The sequence below is a fragment of the Anser brachyrhynchus genome, assembly GCF_964034855.1.
Source record: "Anser brachyrhynchus genome assembly, chromosome: 2".
Lineage (NCBI taxonomy): Eukaryota > Metazoa > Chordata > Aves > Anseriformes > Anatidae > Anser > Anser brachyrhynchus.
Window position 1 is genome coordinate 149,066,637 of NC_137695.1, and position 22,395 is coordinate 149,089,031.

General features: G+C 44.4%; 1 long non-coding RNA gene across 2 annotated transcripts in view; it reads right to left on the reverse strand.

Annotated features, from left to right (window-relative positions):
* Positions 1-328: 328 nt before the first annotated feature.
* The window catches only part of LOC308191328, a 41,057-nt gene continuing 18,990 nt past the window's right edge, over positions 329-22,395 (reverse strand). The window contains exons 2-4 of one of the 2 annotated variants that reach the window (XR_013947896.1): positions 10,920-11,101; positions 3,784-4,329; positions 329-741 (exon numbers count right to left, since the gene is read on the reverse strand). This is a non-coding gene — a long non-coding RNA (uncharacterized lncRNA). Of the gene's footprint in view, positions 742-2,823; positions 4,330-10,919; positions 11,102-22,395 lie in introns of those variants that run through there. The other variant, XR_013947897.1, reaches the window with a different exon arrangement.

The window sequence follows — 22,395 nt, forward strand, 5'->3', positions numbered from 1 at the left end:
AAACCTGTGGATCTAGGAGCATTCGTTCTGCTTTCAAGTTGTTCAGATACCAGTTGTGTGTTGTACTGAAACAGGCAGACAGCAGGATTGTGCTTTGACACAAAAATCTGCTCAGCTCCAGACAGAAAGAGAAAAATGTTCTATCTCCCTTTGCAACCAAAACCACAAAACAGAAACTAGGCAGAAAATAAGGGAGGTGGTGGGACGGGAGCTCCCTACCCAGGTCATCCTGAAGCAGTAATGTGGGCTCACAACATGACCTTGAAAGAGAAGTTTTCTGCCATAGAATAAAAAATGCTGGGATTAATCAAATTAACACATCTTTTATTTTAGGCAATGAAAAAGACCCATCTGACATCACTGAGCAGCTGAACACCTGCATCTAGTGCATTTAACACCCTAGTAGGTGAGCTTCAGTCCTTAAAATCACACAATTACCCAAAGCATCACAGTGATCTGATAATGGGATCCCTGACCTGATACGTGAGAGTTCAAAACAGTTCCAAATGTGAGGACCCAGGAACAAAATACTCAGAGGTACCTCAGTGCCAAGGGCTTCCTGACCAATATTACTGCTTATCAATAGTAGAAATGCCTGCCATGGCAAGGGGAGAGTCCATAGCTGGTTAAAAGATAGGAGCCAGCTTCCTTTGTCTTCCTCAGTAAGGCCTTCATCCAGATCATACAGATATTTGGTTTTCCATCGCATGGGAACCAGGGGAGAGGGGAAGGCACCATGTCCTGCATTGAGACAGAATGAAAGCATGGCTAAGCATACAGATGGTTTAAGCCCCCCAGACCAATAACACACAGCAACTTCAGTGGACCTTTTCCATCTGCCCTGACTTGTAGTGTGTGACAAAGTGTCATGTTTTTGGCTGGGATAGAGTTAATTTTCTTCATAAAGGTTTGTATGATGCTGTGTTTTAGATTTAGGATGAGAGTGATGCTGATAACACACCGCTGTTTCAGTCGTTGCAGGGCAGCGCTCCCCCAGAGCCAAGGACTTCCCAGCTCCTCGTGCTGCCCTGCCAGCGAGGGGCTGGGGGTGCCCCAGGAGCTGGAGGGGACACGGCCAGGACAGCTGGCCCCAAATGACCAAAGGGACATCCCACACCATGGGGATGCTCAGCAATGGCAGCTGGGGGAAAGAAAGAGGCAGGGGGTGCTGGGAGCGGTAGCGTTTGTCTTCCCAAGGCACCGCTACGTGGTGAGCCCTGCTGTCCTGGGGGTGGCTGGCGCCTGCCTGCCGGTGGGACAGGGCGAAGGGATTCCTTGCTTTGCTTTGCTTTGCCTGTGTGTGTGGCTTTTGCTTTGCCTGGTAAACTGTCTTTGTCTCATCCCATGAGTCCTCGCACTTTTACCTCTCTGATTCTTTCCCACATCCCACCTGAGGAATGCGAGCAAGCGGCTGGGTGGTGCCCAGCTGCCTGCCGGGGCTCAACCTCAACACAAAGCAACAGGAGAGCATCAAGACAAGAGAAATCAGAGGAAGGACAGGAACATAACACGGAAGCCAAGCATTAGGGGAATGGGTGCCAGATCTTTGCATAAGCAAATCTGTTGCCAATCATTTTCCTGGATAGAGAAGCTGGTGTGCCTTGAGCACAGTTTCCCCATCCAAAGAACTTGGATTTTAAGCTAATTCTGCTGTCTAAAAGATTACCATGAGGCCCTAATCCGTTCAGCTCCATGGTAAGGGGAAGAATGCAGCACACAGACCTTGCTGGTAACCACATACAGCACTGGCATCAAACACTACTATGAGCACCAGTTAAAAAGAGAGGCATGATTGCACGGCGCCAGGCTCGCTGATTTCCTGGCAGCTCTATGTCCATGCAAGTCCATGTCCATGTGAGCTGTATATCTTCATGCTTACCTCCTGCTTGCAATTACTTCCCGTTACCCTGATGGCTTTACTGCCACCTCATCGCTCACTCCCCTGTGATGCACGGCATCAGCCTGCCTTAGCCCTTAGCCCACAGCCATTCACCCTTGCAGACACATTTCCCAGCCACTGCCAGCTCGGTATCTTGGGGTCACACCACGGATCCCTAGCCCACCAGGACAGCTTTTCATCCTCACAGCAGGGTACCTGCCCTGGAAGGACTTTCCCAGCCCATGGCTTTGCTGTCTGGCAGAAACTGATCCATCCCTCGGCCACTGCTGCCTGTCTCTGTGGGATCTCCATGGTCGTTGCACTACTTTTGCCCATGATGGTGAGTGATCCAGCGTGACCCAGCATCCTCTGCCCCTTGTAGGGGAAGACTTCTCCTCTCTTCCATGTGCAAAAGAGAGCAGATTGTCTGGGTGTGCCTTAGGCAAAAATCTCCTGGGGAAAGGAACCGACTGGTGTGCCAAAGTTGTGCAATGAGTCCAGGGGTGGTGTTTGGTAGGACAAAGTATATGAAAAAAGATTAACCCCTGCTTAAGAAGGCCAAATTCTGCTGAAAGACTTCTCAGCCCTGGGTTATGAACCCATGCTGAACACCCTGTTGCTGGCCCTGTGACAGAACTGCTCACAGTTAATCCTTACTGAAATAACACCTCCTAGCCAGCAAAATGAAGTGCCTTAATGGGGAGCTGCGGGGATGCCTTAGGCTGGCTGGGACAAAGACTTCGACCATACCCACCCGTTAGCAGGGAGCTCTTCTTTTCCATGCTGAGCTCTCTCCTACTCCAGCAGCTAGAAATAATCACTGACAGCAGAGATGTTCCAGTCCTGTTTTACACCAGGAAATACAAGGGATGTCCGCGGTTATGAAATATCACATCCCTCATTCTCTTAGGTCTGTCTGTTAGTAGGAGGTTGGTAAGGTTGGGCTCAGCAGAGCCCTAATGAGCTCAGAGGGTTGGAAAAGTTGCATATAATGTAAATCTGCTCTGAAATTAATCAAAAATTTATACTTTCTCCACATTTGGCTATAATTCTTGGGAACAAATGAAGACAAATCGCAGTGTTAAAATCGCTTTATTGTGCAATTTTAGGTGCTCACTCCCAATACAAAAAGTACTCGAGTTTATGAGGAAAAGAATTTTAAGAAAATTTTGACATGAGCAAAGCAATACTTTTCCCCTAAATTCAGCCTGCAATTGTCTGAAGAAATATTCCAAAAATCACCGTGCAAAGAAACAGCAGAACTGACGGATTTCAGCTGAAACATTTTAAGCTTCAGGGAGTTTCAAGTGAGAAAAGTGGGTCTTAGAGAGGAAACATGTTTGGTAATATAGGCATAGCAATTGCTACCAGCTCCACCTATAACATGTTCAAATTAATGTATACTACACTGTCCCTAGTAAAACACAGATTTGAGAGCCCAAGTGTTTCCACTGCTATTTGCGCTGATCCTTGCCATGAGAATAGCAATGTTTCATCTATGAATAAAAACATCAAGCCTAAGCATTTCTGGCACTACATATAAAACTTCCCTTTTCTCCCACATGTTAACATGGAGATTCACAGGCAACCAGCCAAGCAGACCGGAGAAGCTAAATTCACTGTATAAATAATTCAGAATCAAAACCACTGGTGGTAAATCTGGAAAGTCACCATCTGACCTACCATATGTGGTTACTATGGAAATAGCTTTCTCCTTTAACTTAATGTACTCAGTAGTGGGAACCATTTCCCTATGATTCACATGAATCTCTGGCATGTGCTCCACTGCTAAGTGCCAGCAGAAAGCTGCTTGTTGCAGTGATATTATAATACCTCGACAGGATTTCAGGGCTAGAAACTGCCACAGACTGGGTATGAGATAACCGGAGATGAAGTTAGAGTACCTGTCAGCAAAAGCAGATCAGAAGAGGACTTGGCACCCAGCACTGCAATGTGGTCGTGTCCAATGCCGGTAATGTTGGTCCCAAGGTGATAATAAACCTGTAGCTCACAACAAAGAGGCACAGCTCACTTCCAACTCAGAGATGAGACTCGTGGCCCCCTGCCTATGAGATGAGGTCTAGTTGGGATTACAAGGATGGGTTTATGTTTTGAAGGATTAAGCACAGTGCAATGATTCAAGAATTCCGGACTTCTTACCTGCCCCTGCTACAGCTGCATTGTCCGAGAAGTCATTTCACTTGTTGATACCTGTATATATGCCTGTCTATACATCGCAGTATTAGAACAGATAGATGTCCTGGTGACAATAGCATCAGTCAGGAAGAAGAGAAAAAATCTTGGATTACATCAGTTGGAGGTATGGGGTGAAGAGAAGGAGGGTCAGGTACTGGTGTCATTCTCTGGAGTTGCAGCAGGAACAAGAGCAGCACACCAGTGATGCTCAAAATCAGCCCATTTTGAGCGCCACTGGGAAGCCATGTGGGAAACTAAACAGGGAAGAAAATAACAGAATAATCAGATTATTGTTACATGAATAGTTTTTCTAAAGCCTTCACTTTACATATGAGATAAATAGCATATTTTACTAAATAGCAAAAAATATTTTAATTTTCATACTGTCTCTTCAGTAACTAATAAAACTTCTGCATTATACACCCTGGGTTTATAGGGCTGTTAAAATGCAGCCAGCTCTGCGATGAAGTGCAACAGTTGTTATTCTGTTCATATTAATACTCCATCCAAGGCCAACAGAAGAAGATACTCAATTATTTACTATTTTACAAACAAAACCCATATAAAAACCTTGGTTATTAACCAGTGCTCTGCACAACAGGCAGGGCAGCCTGCATCAGAACCTGCATTCCCCTCACACGGAAAAGTGGACATGCTCATCTTCCACAAGAACTCAAAAATTCCTAGCCAACTGCTAAATGACAGATAGGGAAATTATGCAAATACCTTTAATTTGAAAGGGAAAGGTAAGAAAAGCCCTGTAGAAGGGGCTCTCCCTTAGGAGGGCTGGGATCTGTCAGACCTGGGAGAACAGAGAGTGGGTCCTTGTCTGCGGGGAGGTGGGTGGAAAGCAGAGACGCACATCAGAGGGCTCAGGATTACCTCCTCCTGCCTCTCTCTATGGGTGATACAGTGCTCCCACTCCTCGATGCATCCCACCAGTCCGCAGTCAGATGGGGTGAATCTGGACACCAGGGAGCCCCTAGGTATTCGGCTCTTCAATAATTCCTGACTTACACTGACTCCTTGTTTCCCCCCACATCCTTTCCTCTTTTCATCACGGGGAAAGAACAGGCTTTCAAATACATCCAAAGTAGAGAAAACAGAAAGCACAAACTAAAATTCCTCATTGACACCTTTGGGATGACGGTGAGCACAATAGCTTGGTGTGATTTAGGTTACAATTTATGACTTCAGTCTGGTTGTTTGATACCTACTGACATGGGAAAGCCATGGCCACTGTCTACACCCAGATAAATGACAGACTGAGCCGTTAGGATGCTCTCACCATTTTGTAGGCAGAACTTGACAGTATATGGAAAAGTATCAATGTGACTGTGAAACGTAGTTGTCATCCAGGTACTTAAGCATCCCTCTATTCAATTAACACACATTTTAGTGTCTCTGGCAGAGTTCATTAATGATTCACAGACCCAAGCAAGGTTCCCAGTTCAGCTTCTGTGGATGGAGTGAAATGGTCAGTCACACAGCTGCTATACAGGCAAAAATACTCGAGTGAAGAGCCAAACATGTGGTGTGACTCCCAGAAGAGAATTTGGTGTCTGATGTTCCTCACCAGTACTCCAGACTTAGACGTTGTTTGGGTTGGCCACCGATTCATTTTCTGGCTGCAAGTAATGAAGGGCGAGCAGCTGGGCATCCCTAACTCTCCCCGGCTTTACTGTGGGGTCGGTGTGATCTGGTGGTTAAAACACAGCCCTAGGAAGTGATGGCTTCGGTCCTCCACATCCAGCTTCCCCCTCTTGCTGCCAAGGGAAGCCTGTCCCAGGTGTGGGTGCACACGCTGGGTCCTTCCAGCGGCCGGCTGTAGGATTCCATGGTTTACACATTGCAGTGGGTAGGGGGGCTCACCCCGCTCTGGACAGAGAACTCCAGGTGAGAAGGTGTTGGGAGCTGCCAGTGCTCTGTGCAGCTTTTGAAGGCCCTGATACCCCTATTTGTTTTTAATAACCTCTGTTCGTTCTTATTTCATTTGTTCAGGTCCATCAGTTGTGTCCCAAATGGGGAGCGATACTGCTTTTTACAGTTACTGGGAGACGTGAGCACCGTTCAAGATCTTTCATGTCCAGATGTGATGAAGTGTAATGTGCTTTTTTCCAGAATTCAAGGTCTCTTTCCCTTGAGAGCCAGCTAGTCATAACAGAGATGAAAAAGCCATCACTAGTCCTTCCCAAAGCTGCCCCAGCGCTGTGATACAAAGACCATCACAGTCTACAGATTTACACCCTATTACCTGCAGCACCAATGCGCATTTTTCAGTCTCAGGCGAGTGGAGTTTGATCGCACCTGTTAAAACAGTGTCAGCAAAACATGCATTGAGAAGTAACAAAAAGCTCCTCGCTGCGGATGACAGCAGTGAGAAAAACCTTTTGATTTGGTCTCATCCCAGCATTGCCCTTTCCCAAGGTGCCACACATAGCTCACTGTTTCTCTGCAGACAGCGTACAGATTCCCTGCACTCATCCCCACAGCACCATTTATTAAGTGATAGCAAAGACACCATGTGCTAACACTTCTTGAGCGTTGGCCTGGCTGCAAGGGGCGATGCAGAGCTCACTCTGTCCGGCAGGAGAGTTGAAGGCGGCAGACTGTGGACACTGGAGACCTTGATCTCCACTTTGATCTCCACCTCCATGCCTGGTTCACAGGGGGGCTCCTCTGCTCTCTGGGAGCAGTACAGGTGTAGGACAGTGCCAGAGTGCTGGCAGTCCCCTGGGGACAGGTGTCCCCTGCCTCTCGTCTGGTTAACAGCAAGGCACATGGGCTCTTTGTGACCGATGGAGGGAATGGCATTACTCTTCCTGGGCCAGGCAATCTGTCTCAAAGCTATGGGTGCTGAAGATTTTTCCCTACCAGGCAGGCAGACGGACCTCTTGTAATTAGGTAATGAGCCCCAGCACCTTTCATTACCTGGCAATCGCATACTATTACACTGAGACTCCTTACCTTCCTTAACTTTCATGTGAGAACCGCTCAGATGCTTAATTCTGAAAATGATGGATGATCTCTAAATGGGCAAAGAATCTCAATTTCCTCACACGCAATTAACATTATCTGGCCCAAGCAGACCTGTGCGGCATATCTGAGAGCTCTGCACACAAAGCTCTGCTTTCCTACACCCCGCTGAGATTCAAAAGCCACTTCAACTTGTCCAAACTGTAAAAGACATGACAGAGCATTTCTGTACCATGTTTTATGGCCTTTATGGCATCCAAAACAAGTCTTTTAGTAGAGGAATTTGTGCATTCATTGGGCAAACTCTGAACTCACAATTGTCCCTGGGCAATCTGTCTGCATGGCCATGTCCACCCATTTCTGTAGGGGATGCATAAGAATTTGCACTAGGACAGCCAAATGTTTACACCCTCACAAATAGTCCAGAAAAAGATTAATTTGTTTTGTGCAAAAAATTTCAAGTTTCATCCAAAAAGTTTCTGGTTTCATCCACTGAAAAAAAAAATATTTGGCCCTCAACCCAATTTGCAGACAAAAATGTTTGGGACTTTTGTTGTCATGAACCAAACAGAAATCATAGTTTGGCTTTTGCATTATTTTGTTTGTTTGTTTTTCAATAAAAAGAGGAATTTTCCACATCAGTTTCCATTTTGACAACGAAGTGATTTATTTTAAAGAAGTATTTCCAAATGAATATTCCAACTGGCTTTCGTTGTTTGTATTTTTGTCCAATAAAGAAAGGGAAAATGTCAGTGCAAGAGACAAAAGCTGCAGAGTCACAGCTCACAAGGATGAGTGATCAGGAATGCATTTTGCTTGGCTGTTTCCAAAAATCCGTCCCTCAGTAAATAATAACTCTGGGTTCTTGTTCATCTGCAGATCCCGAGTAACATTTCTAAGAGAAACCTTTATCCTTGAAATTAAAAAATCACTTCTTTCACATGCTTTTCAGAAAAAGGATGTACATACACTTCACATGCAAAATTATTTCTAACCACCCACACTAACTTCAGTAACCACATATTCCAATTTCCATAACCCATTTTCTTCCCTACTCTTTCTCCTCACTGAACTGTCAAGTCTTTCGTTGCATTGCAATCTCTTTTTTCCATACAATTTCCTTTAAAGAAACTCTTCTGTCTTCAGGTGCTATCAAATAAATAATCATTTCCCAAATTGATCATTGAAGCTAAAGCCTGGGCTTGCTGTTGCTGGCATTCTGCATGTAGTTCACAGTCATATACACGTGCATGCACAGACATGAAGAAAATTTGGATAACTCTGGCACTAAAATAAGAAACTCAAGGGACCTACGGTCTTGGCTTTTATATACTCCTAAGGTTATATTTCCTGCATGAGGTGGTAGATATTATTCTCACTATTAATAACATAAAAAGAAGCCATCAAGTTGCATACTTCTATCTCACAATTTCAGCACACCCAAAACACTGTGTCCAGCACAAAGCACTGACTGCATTCATCCAGGTGACTTAAATCCCCCGTTTCCTGTTTCCTAGCCCAATGCTGGCTTCTGACATCCCAGCTGAGGTACCTGGCACCAAAATCCAGGTATAGAGTTATACAGGCAGTGCATTATACATCACACACAACATCACAAAGAAGAGACACGGCCTACTCTCCTAGAAACTGAATTATTCATTTTCTTATTTAACTTTTCTATCTCCATTTCTCAATCTAAATGAAGTTCCCATAAAATCCTTAATCCACTGCAGCCATATAAATCTGCTCAGTGAGTTACAAGAGGGAACTAGAGGAAGAGAATTTCCAAAAGTACAAATGGAAAGAAAAGATCCAGCCTTCACAGCAGCTGAACTACCTTTAAAACAGTGGGGGTTTAGGTTTTTTTTGTTGTTGTTTGTTTGTTTGTTTATTTTTTTTCTCCAAAGTATCCTGCTTTAATATATTAAAGCATTTAATTATTAATACACTCTGCTACTGTTCACTTGCTTTGATTTCAGACTCACGAGGTGCCTTTGGCAAGCCCATTCCAGATCTGCCTGGATGTTCAGCCCAAGGGTGCTCTTGCGGTAGCAGCTGATTGGAAAGATTTCATCAAAGTATTTGGGGGGCCAAAAAAGATCTGGTTTTGTCATAATTCATGCATTTTCAAAAAAAAAAAATCTGTTGATTTTGATGGCATTTGCCCTAGAAAGAAAATAATTGGCACATTGTGAAGTTCACATATCCTATTTTGTCCTTTTGGAACAGTAGTTTTGATTTTCTTTCTCCTGAAATGGACTTTGAAAACAAAATTCAGTTAGCAACGTTTTAAAAGATGGAAATTAAGACCAAACATTTTGTCTCATTTAACTGCCTTCCTGGAATTTCACTTACTGGGAAAGGATAGTTTTTCCTTTCCAGTTGGGAATGGAGAATCAGAGTTTCCTTGAAACAGAAGATCTGGTCTCCACCCATACCATTTGCCATCACATGTGCTTATAAACATGAGGAAAGGATTTTCAAATAATCAAAACCATATCAAAATAGCCCAAAGCTTCATCAGCGTAACACAGAGGAAATAGCACTATGATTGCTGTGATCAGGTTAAGTCCCACAGTGGAGCTAGTGGATCCAAGTGGTAGGTTTTCCCCAGTGGCTTCCCCCATTAGAAGACCCTCAGACCAACCAGCAGGTCAGAAAGTAACATTTATCCTTCACAGAGTTAGGCACCAAAAAATTGATCACCTCCAACAGTGGCAGAAGGAGAAAGCAACTTTTGCAAAGGGTCGGTATTGGTGAGCTTTAATGAAAGTGTGATCCAGAACCCTAAAAAATTTCTCCAAGCAGAGTGGCTGGATCAGGATCATTTCTCCTTTCAGGTGATGAAACTCTAACACATTGCATAAAGACACACTTCCAAAATTCACTTTTACCAGAATCCTGAAAGTGTAGTTCCTAGAGCCATCACAGAGGCTTTTAAACCCAGACAGTTTAGAAGGTTGGATCCACTGCACGACTAGGTTAATGGACTCACAGATACGGATAGACGTTGGATCAGGAACACAGTGCCGAAACTGTGGGCTCAATCTTCTCCTTACTCACCCAGTAAGGGCTTATCCTATTAGGTGACATATCAGATATTTTTTTTTTCCATCCCCAAATAATTACAAGGAAGACAGGAAATCTCCAGTGGGAGACAATTAATGCGTGTAAGTAGGCAGGGAACTGAGAGGGTTGTTACCACACCCAACGCAAGTGAATCACGGGAGAACACTTTGAAGAACGCCGCATTTTACGAAATAAGATTCCTGCATTTTTCTGAAGTGTTTCAGGAGGAGAAAAAAAGTGCCCGTGATGTCACCAGGCCTGCTGGGCGCTTCCAATCTGGGCTTGCTCTGCCAAGTATTCCCAGAGCGGTGATTTAATTTTGGCTGTGTCACTACTGCTATGTCAGCTGTGCTGCTGCGAAAGCAGCTCTCATGTCGTTCCAGCTGGGCTGTTGCTGTCTTTCAAAATCCTCATCGTGTGTGACACTACAAATGGACAAGTCAGCAAGGTACTAGCTTGTAATAATGAATTCTAATTGCACATATGGGTAGGATCGGCAGTGCTTCGGGATGCATTAACACGGTCGGCATTTGTCGTGGGGCGTGATCTGAGGCTAACAAAACTAAATAGCAGCCTGAATAAAATGAGCTTTTTGCAAACTCATGCTAGCCAGGGATGTAGATATTTGCCTGCTCCAGACCTTGACAGAATGGCTCCATGGATAGAGGCCATCGGCGGGTACTTTGCCTGTGAGAATGGGGACTTTCTGTCCTGATGTGGATCCTCCTAATGCAAAATAAAGGCTATTTCTCTGCATTCCATTACTGCAATTAAAAACAGACCAAACAGGGCTTCTCACCATGTGATGGACACAGAAATATGCATGTTTGCCAACTCCTCGCTGAAGCAGAGGCACAGCAGTTTTCCCTTTGTAGTTCCAGTAGATGGAGCAGTTCCTGTCCCCACCCAGCTCCCCAGGCTCTCTGCTGCAGCTTTTTTGCTTGCTCTGGGCTTGTCCTGCTCCTGAGCTTCGCAAGCAAACTGCGTGTCAGAAGGAAAACAAGGAATAAATAGGTAAAAGACCAATACACATCCATGAGCCTAAAATTTCAAATGGAGAAGTAGAACCAGTGCTGGAGAGAAAGCAGTTTGACCAAAAAAATAAAATTAATGAATTAATTAATTAATTAATTAAAAAAAGAAGGAAGAGAAGGGATGTGGTTGGGTGCACAGCTGTCCCATGAAAGAGTACCCTTTCATCTTCTTAATACCTCTTTCCCTGCAGGGACATGTGAATACTTAACCACTGGCCGTGCAGTAAACTGACACTTGTTTTTTTAGCTCACACAAATCACCTGACGTCATTCAGCTCCTTGTTGGGTGAAACGGAGCCGGGGTGCAAATCCCACAGAGGCAGCCCCCCCCCAGACCCCATCCCAGCAGCTCACGTTGCAGCCTGTCACCGCTACAGGGCTCTGGACCAGCCGGACTAGCACTCAGCCAGGCCCTACAGTCCCACTTCCATGCCACGGTGCAGACACAACCCTGAGGACCAACCTTCACCTCCCTGAAACTCCACAAATTGGTGTCCACAAAGAAGGAACCAGAAGCTGCAACGTCCTGCTCATTCCTTCTCTCCAGTTCACGGAAACAGGAGGCAGCACGAGGCAGAAAACACCACATGGTAAGTCAAGAGCAAAGAAATCATCCATGTTATCCTGAGAGAGGAGAGGTGGAAGATGTCTCTAAGAGAAAAAATATCCACTGGATAGCCTCCAAACTGCACTGAGGATCAAACCTCCTCTTATACACTGATCTTACACAACTGAAGTCAACAAATATTCTTCCATTAACTAAACTGGCAGAATAAACTCTTTCCAGCCAGAAGTGAGCCACTTACATGGAAACAGTACAGATAAATCTAAGACTGCAAACTTAACCACTGACTAAATGCAAAAGCAGGAAAGCTGTGCTCTAGCTGTCTTCTGATGTAGTGCGGCACACGTGTCAGTAGGACGTTTACTGGCCTGTTCTGGATAGCATACACAACGCAACTGGGAAAGAAGTGAAAATCAGAAGAGTAAGAAGTGAAACCAGTTAGAGAAATTGTCATAGGCCCATAATAAAACCAGCTAACCAACAAGACGATAGTGAAAAAGCAACCATCAAATGTACAAGAGGCAAGCCAAAACTGATGCCATTGCAGTCAGACTTCCACATAGCTTTTTTATTGTTATTTACAGGATAGCTTTATACTGTATTTCCTAAATAAATGAACTGGAAAGGCAAAACCAAGCTTGAATTGAGGCTGCGGTTGAAGATGACAAAGTGAGGCAGGGTGTCCTGGTTGAAGGAGACAGCTGATGACTGTCGAACGATGAGTGTTAACAGAGGAAGAGCCAGTCTTGGTATAGCAAGAACCTTATTAGTATCACTGATCCTTCTTCTGCAGTCAGTGATTTCTCTGATTAGACTGGAAGGACAGTGGTTTTCCCTCCAGATAATTTCAAGAATATTTTCCTTTCATCCATAACAGATGAAAATTTATGTACTTGGGGAGACTTCCAGATTGTCTCTGGAGCTGCATGATAACAAACCGCCGCAGCCTGCTTTTGAGCTGATCCCAGATGGCAGGACTTGCCTTTTGCTCCGTGCAGATGCTCACCGGAGATCTCTCACAGGTGTAAATCAGGGCAGCTCAGTGATTTCAGTTCCTGAGGAGGATTAGCTAGATCACCAGTTTTTAATCGCTCTAAGATTTTAGGGCAAAGAAAATTATTTTAAATGAGTCAGAGCAAAATCTGTCATCCCTTCAGCACTGTGCATATTTCTCTCTACTCTGTAATTTCAGCTTTGGAAATTCCAGCAGTGTCAATCAGAGCAAACTGAGAGTCCCAAGGAATAATGAAATAAAACGAAATATTCAGCGTTACATCTCGCACAACTTAGGAATGATTTAAACACTGAAGTGGAACTTTTACAAAACCCCGAGGAAGTTTTACATTTTGTAGTGTCAGCAAAGCCGGACTAACCATCCCTCCTTCCCTTCCTCCCTCCCTCCCTCCACAAAATTCCCAGAGAGCTATAAACACCTACAATAAATCTAAGGCTTGTGACCACTTCCTAAACTGAATGTGCTGGAGGATTTTTTATGCAAATCCCAAGGTACCCCCAGCATTATTATATTTTATTATACTGCTTAAATAAGCTTTAAAACATATACATGGGACTAGGTATATTAACTTCCATAGTAGCTGTAATCTAGTAAAAAATGGTTTACAAAAGGAAAAGCCTTCATTAAAAATTCTTATATTGTTGTATATTTCAATATACAAGCCAATATTGATTATTTTAACCTCAGTGTTATATGTGAGATGAAAAGGTCTCTAAAAATGATTCACTGATTTTCTAGGAGTTGTAATAAAATAAAAATAAAAACAGGGTCCTTCATGAGAATGGACAGCTGAAAGAATAGCCACCTCCAGCCTACACAGGGCACATGGCATCACCTGAAAAAGAAGCACATAGGCAAAAAGTTTCTACTTGCTATTCTTCAGTGCACATGCACATTTTAAACAGACAAACAGGGAGATCAAAGGAAAGAGAAATGCAAAGGATACAGCTTGAAAAAACATCACCACTGTGAGAAGGTAAGAAAGCAAGCCTTAAGCACACATGCTGGGGAAAGGGCATGCAGCTTGCAAAGGAAAGTTGCTGCCCCTTGTTGCCTGAATAATTTTCAGAAAAAAAAAAAAAAAAAAAAAGTGAATTTTGTATGTTGCTGAAAATTAAACACAACTGTCTGAGAGAGGAACTATTCCCTCCGTTTCTCCTCGTCACTGCTGCAGCCTGGCGTACATACCTGGTGATGCCCACATCCCAGTGGGATCTCCATGGAGTCACTGCATCCCCACAAGCAGGAGAGTCCACAGACAAGGCTCAGACCATGAGGTCGATGCACTTGCAGGCTCAGTACATGATTGCTGTGCTCCCTATGTGCTTAGTGTTAACCCATTCCACTGAAATCAGTGGGTCTGCTCACATTTGTACTCTTATTCACAGCTCCGTTAAATATTGCATATTTGGATCCTAATTTTGAAAGTCAAAAAATGTCATCAGTATGGTGTTATGATCACATTAGTGTAGGATGAAGGAGAAAGTGGTGTAAAAAAGGAAAAAGAAGAGAAGAGAAGGGAAGGGAAGGGAAGGGAAGGGAAGGGAAGGGAAGGGAAGGGAAGGGAAGGGAAGAGAAGAGAAGAGAAGAGAAGAGAAGAGAAGAGAAGAGAAGAGAAGAGAAGAGAAGAGAAGAGAAGAGAAGAGAAGAGAAAGAAATGTAACGTTTAAGTCAATTATTATTCATTAACATTGAGACTGTGACAGGACTTAGAAGCAGACTGTGCTGGCATTCACTAAGTGGTCGTTCTGGAGGCTCCCCCACCACAGAACACCCCAATTCAAACAAATGTCACAGTTCAAATACCCTCATGCAGACTGCACAGAGAAACTCTCTGGGAGAGGCTTTGGGAACCCACAGGACACAAGACTAAAGCAGAAGCAATCTCCTAAAAAGCCTCCCAGCTAATCTTGATCTGACCTATTTGTGAAAAGTCCCTGGTGGAGGCAGCTCTACAAGCTCTCCGGGCAGCCCGTTTCCCTGTCCTGGCAGAGCATCCCACCCACAAGCACCTACTGCTAGGACTCTGTTAAATCTGGCTTTGGCTCCTTTCTGAGGCTCTGTTTTTAATGTTAAAACAGTTATCATGCAAAAAGATATCAGGTAAAACTGAGTAAATACACTGAGTACATCAGTTCTATTCTCAGCTCCCTTCTATTGACAAAAAGGTTGTTTATTTGCATATTAATGCCTGTTTAGATTAGAAGGTTTGTCTCTAAGAGAGAATAAGAGTTTATTTACAAAGCTATTCTGTTGTTTCCATCTCTTGAGTGTTTGTTTCATTGGAGCCACCTGGGTGTCTCTCAATCTGTTCATTAATTACCCCAAGGGGTCACCCAGACCCCATGTTTTAACCCCATGCAAAGTGCTGTGAACCATATACAGATGGGCTGAGGCTTTGGGGTCTGTTCTGTGCTAATCAAAAGTGGTGAACAGATTACAGAGCTGCATAAAAGTCACGTTTTTATGTTAAGATATAATGGTGATATATAAGGGAGTTTAGTGGGGTAGCCAAAAATTGTCCTAGGGTTGCTCTCCTGGATCAAAGCAGGGATTCATGTAGCTCACTATCCTGGTTTTCTCATTGTTGTTTTTTAACACAGCAAGTCCCATGTACTTCAGAAGAAAGCTTTTCAAATGTTGCACAATGGTTAGATACAGATTGAACTAAACTCTGCATTAGAGCTCAGTGTTAAATCTAATTTTTAGAGATGGAATTATCCCAAAAGAGCGAGACTTTGTAATAAACTGCAAAAATCTCAGAGCAAAAAATAAATGCTAAAATAGCTTTAATGTAGAAAATAATTTAGTAGTGATGGATAAAGATAGTATTAGCGGGAGATAGGTGAGCTCCATCTGTCCTCCTTTCTCATCTCAGATCCAGATCCAAAGAAGCATTTGCATTCCTAACTGCTCTGGAGGTACAGAAATCTCAGTGAAATCAGGAGGATCTCAGCACCCAGAGAGAAGCCAGGTACAGCTCTTACAACCTTCGTCCTCCTACACCAGTTCATAGCAGCTTTGCATCCCACTTCAGCCAGACTAGGATGAATCCTGACACAGGGTACTCACTGGATACCCCAGCTGTACTGACCCAGTGCAGTTGGGCAGAGTCCAACTCAGTATAATCACAGAACCACACAACGGCTGAGGCTGGAGGGGACCTCTGGAGGTCATCTGGTCCAACCCCTGCTCAAGCAGGGCCACCTACAGTATAGTCCACCTCTCTTCAGAGACCACTTGCATGGGACAAAGCTAACTGTTTGTGTATATCTTTGCATTCAAGAGCCTCCAACAGATCCTAAGGGAAAAATTATGCTCTTATTGCAGTATGTTTAACTCCAAATCTTCATCTTAGAACAGACAAATAATCATAGATGTGGCAATTCCGAGTTCTCTGGTGATTCACCACCAGAGAATGACTGCAGGCATCTCTCCTGTGGAAAAGATATGTCAGTAACACCACGTCATATTGAGCTCCACTAGCAAACAGCCACTTACTTAAGTAAGATCAACGGGATGATCTCATTCATAGCTGGTCCTGAACAATAACCAGCTGTGATAAAGATTGGGAATTAGAGGTGCCTAACTTTGGGGGCAGAATTGATCTCCAGAGGCAGAGGCAGGAGCTTAGCTGTCCACATGTGCACTAAGAGCGTAAATTCACACTGCAGTCAGCTCCAGGGCTTGGTTTTGTTGGACAAATATAACTGCCTAATGTTGCTTTATATGCCCCAGGGGATCCAAGAGATCCACACAGAGCTGGATGAGATGGCACTGTACCAAGAGAAGCCTAGTTCCTCCCTGAGCAGCATCAGAGTCCAAGCATGATTTCCTAAGCTGATATCCCTAAAAGCCTTGGATCATGCTCATGCAGGCTGTTACTGACTCAGTCACCTAACACAGGCACCTGTTGCCACCAGAGATGCCTGGCTCCAGCCACGTTTCCAGAAGGGTCTCTTTGAGGTCATACACCATATCTGCCAGCCCCTTGCAGGTGTGCTAAATGCACTGCCGCATCTGAAATGGCAATTGGTGTGTACTCACGGACAACAGATATCCCTTTACAGCCCCTTTGTCGTGATACCAATCACATCAGATGCATCTATTGCTATTTATTGAGTATACAGAGACTCTCGATGATGAGCTGATAGAGGCATTAGCTGTAGACATCTTCATCTGGTCAGGTGAGAAACACCCCAAGGAAAATACTTCTTCACATTACAGGCTTTTTTTTCCTGGGGAATGTTATTCTTCCTTTATAAAACCAAAAAGAAAAGGTGATTTTTGCATGGCTGATTTAAACTTTAATATCCTTAACCATGAAAAAGTTGTGAGTACCTTTAGTTCTGCAGAATGCTTTCCCATCAGTAAAGAACGCAACAGCCCATTTCAGGAATGAAACTCTTCAAATTTTTTATAAAATATAACATCTCAATTTACTAAATTAATTTACAATCAAGGGTGAAAGAGTTGGAATTATTAGATCCTCTAAACTGCAGAAATAGATTAAGGGATGAACATAAATAGAATTACGTGCCTCCTCACAGCCTTTACCAATGAATATTCTATCCAATCAAAGTGAATACATGCTTGATAGGATCAAGACAAAATGAGTGGGATGGCTAATTATTGAATGGAAGTGGAACAAGTAATGACATCTCATCACCAGCTCATCAAAATGGGCATTTCAATGTTGAACTGAAACCTGTAAATAAATAATTTAAGACACTTTAACAAATTCTATACTCCAGGAAGATAAGTTATCATAAATACCTAACCCACATTGCAAGATCCAGTTTTGATATTTTTACAAGTGGAAAGTATTTTAAGAACAGTCTTTCTGTCATGAAGAGTATCACAAAAGCAGCTCACACTCTCCTTTTCTTTATTTACTTATGTGTGTTTGGCATGGGCCTTTATACACTGCAAATGTTGTGTGTTTATGTACTCCTAAGAGATGAAAGATAATTACTGAGGAGAATGGCAAGTTAACCATTGTTTAAATTTAATGAATAACATTAGTTTTACTGAGCAGAAAAGAACAACAACAAAATAGAGAGAGATTTGTTTTTAATTTCTAAACCAGGAAGATGCAGGTAGTTATTTGTCCATACTAGGCCAAACAAAATTGTCTAAAAATTTGAAATCATATAACATTTTTGCTTCCAGATTTTATGTCAGATTATAGCCCACAAATTTGTCCCCTACCTGATTAGTGAGAGTAGCAAAAGGTTTCTCAATATATATAAGCTTACTGCTTTCCTATAGCAAAAGGGTATTTAGGACTTTATCCTTCCTGGGGAAAAAAAAAAAATACAAAGACCCTACCCTTGATTTCTGTTAAAGCTCTGGAGCAGCTCAGGCATAAGACAGACATTTTAAACTACTGGAGCAAGTTCTATCAGGAGTTCTGTTTAGGAGTCCCAGCAACACATGCACAACCAGAGGCCACAGTTCAGCTGAGTGGCAATGTCCATGTTGTGACCAATTCCATCCTCAGCTGGACAGCAATAGCACCCTGCTGGAAAGGACCCAAGGGCTATGGTGGACACCATTTGACTAAGAGCCAGCAATGTATTCTTCCAGGGAAAACTGCATTTTGGGTTATATTTGGAGCAGCAAGGCCAGCGCGTCAAGGGAATTCATCGTCCTTGACGTATTGGATTACTAGTTTTGGTTTCTGGCCCTCCAGTTGAAGAGGGATGTGGACAGCCTGGAGGGTACATACTAGTGGGCAGCCTCACTACCTCAGGAGACTAGAGAACAAGACCTAGAGAGAGATGCTGAGAGAGATGAGCTTCTTCAGTTTGATCAGAAAGAGTCTAAAAGATGATCTAACAGAGGTCAGCAGCTACCTGATGGTTAGTTACAGGGGTAACAGGCTTGGGAGGAGCTGGTTGGACAGTGTTTCGCTAGGCAGGTAGGCAGCATGGGTGAATACTTCCCAGAGAAGTCATGGCACCTCCATCCTTGGAGGTTTTCAAGGCTCAGCCAGATAAAGCCACAGCTGATCTATGCTAAAGTTGTCCTGCTCTGAGAGGGACTTTGGACTAGACACCTCCAGAACTTCACCCCATTGACTTGTTCATGGCCCCTTGCTTCGATGACCACACACACAGATTGTTCTTCCAGCCTGACCCACTGCACAGCTCGACGGCTGAATGGGTCCCAGGGAGCAGGGGCAGAAGAACTTCTGAAATAAAAACTTCCCTGGATGGATCCAGGCTTCCCTCTGCACTGGGAAGGATGGTAGCTTCCCTGAAGAAACGTACAGCAAAATAAAAGCAGTACCACCCCTCTAAAGTCATTTGTCTCAATTGGTTGTGAGTAATATGAGCTGGTAATATTTGTCTTTGTTTTGGTGAGGAAGAAAAGGCAGGGGGAAGGACTGGCAATCAGAGAAACAGCTATTCTGGCATCAGTGGGAAGGCACTATATAGATTCAATCTTTTCAGCAAATTGGTCTTCCCAGGAAAGTGCACCTAGTGACAGCTTGAAATTATGCCTTTGAAAGGGAAAAGTAACTTTAGGTATGTGAAATGAGGACAAGAACAATTAAACACTGTTCTTACCTTGTTCACACCTGCACAGAGCTCACAGAAATGCACTTTACTCTTTCCCCTTCCTTATGTGAAATGTCTCCAGATGCATATTAAAGCACAGTCTTCTCATGTGCCTGCTGCAAGATGCTGAGCAGAGAGCAAAGAAAGTTTCCAGTGTTCAAAAAACCTTGCAGATCATATACCTGGCCCTTCTGATTCCCTACATTGTAGGGAGTGTTCCCTACATTGCTGCTTGAACATCAACGTAAGGGGAGGCAGAGTCGAATATGCAAAACACCATTCAAAACTGCACAGTCTGCCCTTGTTGTTTTGTAGATGCAGACTTCAGGTGATGATAGAACTCATCTGATCCAACTTGCAGCATTGCACGAGGCTAGACATCTCCTTGCTGCTCATGCATCATGCCTGCTGATCCATGGCGGAGCTTTGTAATAGCCCCTGCTTTCTTTTTAGCATAGAAAAAGGAGGGATCAGCAAAGCACAGTTGCTGGAGAGTAGTAAATGCTCTGTTCTTAATCTCCCCCACGTGTATGAGAAAGTAAATGAAAGCCACGTAAAGAGAATGGGACACAGAGGACCATATTTTCAAAGTGCAGCTCTTAAGCTGTCACCCATTACAAGCCCCATGCACATTAGACCCATTTATGTCACATTTGCACTTGCAGATTGAAGGCCTCTTGTGCAATAACTGTACATTTTACACCAGTAGAGCATTGACACCTGAGGCCAACATGGTCCTGCCAGGAGCAGGGGCGGCTCTTTCACCAGAATAAAGCAGGCCTCAGTGTTTATCAGACATGATCCCTGTGATGTGTCTGAGGTGACTTTTAATGCATTAGAAAAGCAATCCCTGCGCATGCAGTGCAAGACAGGCAGTTGTGCTGAGGAGGTGGGGTAGAAGCAGAACCAACTCTCCTGGTAGCAAACCACAGTCCTAACATGAAACTCTGGCAGCTGCTTCACAGGTTGTCGCAAATGAATTGCCACCATTTACAAGTAGGGTATTACAGTAAAATGGTTTTGATTTCAGGAATCTTTAGTATATCGGGCTGTAGTTTATGGCAGTTCAGCTGCCATTGCACGGGTGGCTGAGCCATCCCTGCAAAAAAAGTGATGGGATGGGAACCATTGTAAATGTTTGAAAATAAGCAGGACACCAGAAGGACCATTGCCAGCTTGGCCCTATCCCAAAATGCCACAGGGAAACATCTTCCTGCACAAATGCACATTTCAGACACTGGAAGTGACTGAGGAAAAAATCAGAGATTTATATTGACACAAACAAGGGAAAATAAATAACAACCATAAACAGAGTTACCAGGTCTGTACATGTCCCAGATGGCAGAAGGCATAATCTATCAGCATTACAGGAAAGAGTGCCTGGAATACGGATATTTGCAGTTGAAAACTCAGAATACGGAAAAAATAGTCTTGGCCATATTTTGCCCATTAAGCTCCGTGAAGTGCTCTGGGATACGGAAATGAGTGAGAGAATCCCTGGCCAGTTTCCACCTTGGCTTCTGTCTACTGCAACCAACTTCGCAGCTAATTCCTGTGCACCCCTCGCTCCAGCAGAGCATTTACTAAATAACTTTAAGTACATAATTATCCCCCTTCCATTTAGGCATTAAACAAACACTCAAGTTTTGCTAGAGCAGGGCCCCTGGTGAGTAAGAATAAGCATGGATACAGCAGCAGCCAACAAAATCAATACCTAATTCCCTGCAGCAGGGCCCCTCGCATGAAGGACTCTTGTCCAGCGTAGGACCAGGAGCGGAGTTTGCTCAGACACAGTGGTGGAGTCAAGTTTACCCAATGGCAGATACTCCCAGTGTAGATGTTGACATCTGCTCATCGCTTTAAAATCCCTTTATGGAGAGAAATAATGTGCCTTTGAACCGTTCTTCACCAGATCTCTTTAGAGGTCTATCTGGCAGGGGGCACGATGCATCCTATACCCGGCTGAGCAGCATTGACTATATAGAGGCCAGTTTGGGGTAGACATGGTCTTTAAGGGATGAATCCTCTCACCTATCTGCAGAAGACAAGGGCTCACCCCCCCAGGCCCTTATGGGGAAGCTGAAACCTGGCCCAGCCATGAGGGTCAATGGGAAGCCCTGACTGGGCCCTGCGAAGCTGTGGCTGGCCCGCCTCTTTCTGGGGAGCAACCTGAGCAAAAATTCCCACTTCTCATCAAAAGCCGGGCTGAAACTCAAGAGAAGCCAGACAGCTTGGTCCCAAATGGGTGTTAATCCCGTCCCTGGATGTGCAAAGCAGATGCTCCACAAGAGGGCTCCCAGATGACGGCAGTGCCTGGGAGCCACCTCTGCCCCCTGGGACTGCCCACCCAGCACTGAGGTGGAGACACCCTCCTCCTCGTCTCCTTCCCCAGTCCTTGGCCCAAAATCGGCCTCTCTCAATCCCGTCTGACAGAGATATGATAAGTGGCGTCACCACGCGCCACATTTCGGCATCCACATCCTGAGAAGCTGCTGGGCTGGCTTCCCACAGAGGAGACAGGGACATCCTGTGGACACTGAGTCACTGGTCCTGAAATGTGCCGCTCCCAAGGACACCCACACCCAAAAGTGGCCGTGAGAGAGGGCAACAAACCACCCACAGCCCCATTCACTGGTGGGGGGGAGAAGCAGCCCAGTTCAATGCCAACGTCCTGAGAGAGGATGCAAAAATCAGCCAAGAAAAGAAATGCCTACCCATGGTTTTCCTATGGCACAGAGACTGCCTCTGTGATTGCCAGGGCTGCAGGCTGGAGGTGGATGAGCAGAAGTGCATCCACAGCTTGGGTGGCAACCTGACCAAAGGAGGCACCCCAGCAGGAATAGCTTGACAGCCCTAACCAGGACATACCTTTAATGTTGTCAGTGCTGCGATTTTAGTCCATCAAACTCTTGCCGAGTTCCTGCTTTCAGGTGAGTTTGTTCTATTCTAACTCCTGTGTAGTTTTTTCTCTATTGAAGTTTTATTTTCAGCTGGTTTAACTCGCTTGCAGCTTCCATCCCAGGAGTAAGACTACCATCTCCATGGGCCTGGCCATATGCCCGCTGTCAAAGCTGCAGTGCAAAGGCAGAGAGCAC